A 4671-nucleotide genomic window follows, 5' to 3' on the forward strand; every position below is an offset into this window, starting at 1 on the left:
TTCCAGTCCTGGGGACATAAACCCAGAAGAATAAGCCCTGGCTGGTGTGGCTCAGTGGTTGAGCGCCAGCCTGCAAATCAAAGGGCAGATAGCCAGTTCAATTCCCAGCCAGGGCACATGCCTGGGTTGCAGGCCAGGTCCCCAGTAGGGGGCGTTGGAGAGACAACCACACATTGATGTTTCCCTCTCTTCTCCCTCTCTAAAAAATAAAGAAACGAAAAATAATTTTTTTTAAGTAAAATGGCAGTCACCTAGGCAAAATGGCACTGGCTTTATCCTTTCACACTGTGCTGTTTCCTGTCCCCCCCCCCGCCCCCCATGCCTTCGCACATGCTGTCCCCTCTCTCTGGACCTCCTCCACCGTCCTTACCACCCCCTCAATTGCCTGCAGCCTGGGGGCCCCTCTCCTGGGAAGCCTTCTGTAACAGCCCCGGCCAGCCCAGCACAGCCTGGATCTTAGCCGTGAACAAACAGCTGCAGAACAGGCCTGGCGCCGGCTTCCCGGGCCGTCCGCACCGCCGCACCGGGGCGAGGAGCATCCCGGCAGTGCTGCACGATGAAGCAAGGAAGCATTTCTCCTCCAGCTGGGAGAGCCCTAAGAAAACGCATGGGGGCCAGAGGGATCTATTAAAATCCTCTTGAACCGCACTACACCCTGCTGGGAACCCCTCCGTGGCTCCTCCTAGCTGCTGGGCTGAAATCCAAAGGCTTGAGTGCGGCCCACAATGCACCAGGGCCCTCTCTGCGCCCCGCCCCCCACCCCGTTGTTCTTTCTCGTGAGCCCAGGAGTCCTTGCCAGTCTCAGGGCCAACTGGCTTGGAGCACTGTTCTATCCCGGTTCACCAGTCCTGTCCAAACTCCCCGCAGGCCTGAGTTTGTCTCCCCCGGGTGATCTGCCCCCTCCCCCTCATTCTGTGGGGTGTGGCCTCAGGCTGAAGGCCCCTGGGGAAGGGCTGTTTCTGGTGCCCAGGACGTGCCCCTGGGGCTATCTCGCTAGTAGGTGCCTAGGTGCCAAATGAACAAAGGGTATGGATGGAAAAGAGACAGCAATGCCCACTGCGCTGACTTAGGGTGAGCAGCTGAACCATGGCCTGGGGTGATCACATTCAGGCTCGGATTGAAGAGTCTAAGCAGCCTGAAGCCAGAAATTCGACCAGACAGTGCTGCTGGGGACCCAGGCTCAGACCACCTGGTGGCGCCCAGGACCATGCTCTTTGCCTCTCGCCCTCCGCGATGTCCTGCCCCCTTGGGTGAGGTCCCTGCCCGAGGTGGTCCTGGCCGCTTCCCACCTGCTGGGCCGAGCGAATGGGGAATGCGGAGTGCCAGGCTCAGCGCTGCCACCCACCAATCCACACGCCTGCAGGGTGGCTGGGTGGGGTTCCCCCTGGGAAACCCGGGTGCTCTTATCTGAAAATGGAGGTGTGGAAGCTGGGCAGAAGACCCGTCAAAATGCACACACGAGTGGGAACTCGGAGAGATCCAGGAGATCCAGCCCAGCTCTGAGCCCCGCGCCCCCTCTGCAGGTGGGGACGCGGAGGCTGCAGGGGGCCTTCCTCCAGGACCCACGGTGGTCCCGTCCAGCCAGCAGGGCTGGGAACTGAATAAACTGTCAGAAGCCCAGGGCCTCAAACAAAGAACCTACTCCCTGCTGGGCGGTGAGTCACTAATTGGAGAGAAGGCTTCTGGGATAAGGTGGGCCTCTGGAGCCGGGGCTCCAACCCGGGGAGGGGATCCAGGTGCGCAGGGAAGAACGGAAAGAACTCCCGTCAAGGCACCACCCACCCTGATCTGCCGCCTGCAAAACGGATCCACAGTGCCAGTCCCCTTAAGGCCAGGGGCGGTTGCAGGGAGGAGTGGAGACCAGCCAGGCAGGGCGACTGCAGGGGAAGTTTGCAAGGTGACGCCAGGGTTTGAAAAGCAATCGGATTAATCCTTCCGTTTAGGGCTCAAAGTTCCCACCTCATCTCCGCGGGTGGGAGGAGGAGGAGCGCATGCGCAATGAGTCGGGGTAGGCGCACGAGGGGCCCCAATTCACAAATTTCTCGTCCACATCCGACACCCCCACCCGCAAGCCCTGGGGAAGCCCAAACGGCTGCTTGGGCCTGGATCGCGCACGGTGTGATCACCCAGGCCGAGGTGGGGCAGGTGACGTTTTTTACCGAGGAGCCCGGTTAGGCCCATTGATGGGACCGGGGATGAACGTGGCCCTTCGGGTCCGGGTTCAAATGCTGACTACGCCTCCCCTTCCCCAGTCCCGGAGGCCACGGAGCCCCTCCGCGCTTCCCTTCCCTCCCCGGAACGCGGGGTGATGACGACTCCCGTGGCTGCCGCGCCCCGCGCGCACCCCTGCGCTCCGCACCAGGCCCCGGGCGGGGGCGGCAAGGCCGTCTCGGGGCAGGGGGCCGTCTGGGCCACAGAAATGGACGTGTACGTAGTATTTTACGAGCTCTCCGCGGACTGGGCGTCCGTCTCGCACAGGAAAACGCCCTCCGCGGGGCGCGCCGGGAGCCAGGGCCCCGGCCCCATTTCACCCGAGCGGAAGCGAGGCTCCGAGCGGGGGCGTGGCGGGTCCTCGCGGGCGGGGCCGGGGGCCGCGGGTGCTGGGCGACAGGAACTGGGGCCCTGCTCCGGCCCGGCCCGGCTGCGTGCGCCTCTGCCTCGCTTGCCTGCTGGGTGGGGGTTTCGGCGCGGGGAGGGGAGCCCGGGCCTCTCGGATTTCATCCCACCCCCGTTCCCGGCGGCTCCGCACAGATGTTCTCCCGTGGGGCCTCCCGGGATGCATTTTAGGGGCCCTGCGCTGGTTCCTGGAGAGCGGGTACCGGCTGCCCGTGGCGGTGCCGTCGCCACCTGGCAAGGCCTGGCGAGCACCTGGCCAGGACGAGGGGTTGGGCGGATGGGCCAGCAGGGCCGAGGCTCAGGGCCCCCTCCTCCTTGCCAGGCGCGCTACTAGCCTAGTCTTCTTCCCTTCTCCTTGCGCCCCCCGCAACAGAGGAACGATTCCGTTCTTGTTACAGCTGGGGAAACTGAGGCCCAGAGGGGTTAGGTCGCTTGAATTGAGCCTTGAAGGCTGGGAAAGATCTGTTACTGAGGAACAGCTTGCGCGAAGGCGTGCAGGTGGGCGGGATGCAGGCGGCGGCACCGAGGCCGCTGAGGCCACGTGGCTCGTGCCCAGCACAGGGGTGTCCAGCTGCCTAAGGGGCAGTGGGGGCTTAGCAGGGCACGTGGGGAATGGGGTGGCTGTCCCGTGTCTGCAGGAGAGGTTTTGGGGCTGGTCAGGAGGGCCTGGGAGGACCGGCGGGCCCCTGGTGAATGCTGGGAAGACACCAAGTCACTTGGTGTCTATTGGGGAGACACCAAGTACCTGCGGATGCTGGGGGACAGGCTGGATTCTTACAGCTCTCTCTGCACAAATCCCTCCTCTGCTCTCCCAGAGTCAGGGCATGGTTAGGAGGTGTGGTGGGCTCCCTGGAGGAGGAGGCATTGGGGAGTAAACAGCCCAGTCTGAGGAGGTAAGTTGCTCCATGAAAAGTGGTAGGTCCCAGGGCAGCAGGGGCACTGGGGGTTAAAGGCCAAGGGCAGCCAGCAGGGCAAACAGGTTGGACTGGCTGGGGAGGGGGGACAGCCTTGGGTGGGGCAGCTGTGAGGTGCTCCTGACTGGATGCCTTGGGGCTGTACCCTGGGAGGGCACACCCGGGCCTCAGCCTGGGTGTGGTCTGGACAGCATTGGCCCTGCCAAGAGGGCAGAGGGTGTTGCCCCCACCAGGCCAACCCAAACGCCCCCTCAACAACTGCCCCACCCCCTGTGCCTTTCCAGGCTACGGGGGGTGCACAGTGCCAGCTCCAACCTGCCTCTTCCTGAACTTCAGAACCAAATACCGGCTCCCTGGGGGACTCGCTGGCCCTGTCTGGCAGGCCCCAGACACACCACGCCCAGCACCACTTCCTCCTGGGCATCGAAATCCCAGCCAGCTCCAGCCAACTCTGATCCAGCTGCTGCCCTCCCTGCACCCCAGAGAATGGGGAGCACTATGGTGCTGACTTTGGGGTGATGGTGGGTGGGGGGCAAAGATCTTGGAACAGTGCCTGGCCCAGAGCAGGTGTTCGGTTAGGAGCATGTGAGTCTGAGGAGGAAGACCCCCTTACCTTGCTCAGTGGGCTCTGCCGCTGGAGACGGTGGAAGGCAGCCTCCCAGAAGGCCCCCAGTGGTGCCACCTCCCACGCCACACCCTGTGTGGTCGGCACCCCCTCTGGCGTGGGCAGGAGACAAGTGCTCCCAGTGAGCAGAAGAGAGCAGAAGGATGGGACTGTCGCTTCTGGGGTTAGAACAAGACTGACTCCGGTTTGGGTGCTGGCCCTGGGGGAGCCGCTGCCATGCCCGTGGTGGCCCTGTGGAGAGGCCCACGAAGCCAGGACCTGAGGGCCCAGCAGCCAAGCTGGTGAGCCCGGAAGCAGATCTGTGCTCAGGATCCTTCTAGGATTTTATGGTTGCCTCCCAGTCTTGACAGCGGGCTCCTCTGCATCTAATCGGTAGCAACTTTTTAAAGAGGATTTTTATGAGTTTCCTTGTAAAAATCCTCTTTAAAAAGGATCCTCTTTTCCATCAGCACAAGCTGATGACATGTGCTGGGGTGCACTACCTCTGGAGCAGGCAGGGGCGGTTTTTAGGTCTTT

Source organism: Sturnira hondurensis, unplaced genomic scaffold (assembly GCF_014824575.4).
Source record: "Sturnira hondurensis isolate 20B ecotype Veracruz unplaced genomic scaffold, ASM1482457v3 Scaffold0021143, whole genome shotgun sequence".
NCBI classification, from domain to species: Eukaryota; Metazoa; Chordata; class Mammalia; order Chiroptera; family Phyllostomidae; genus Sturnira; species Sturnira hondurensis.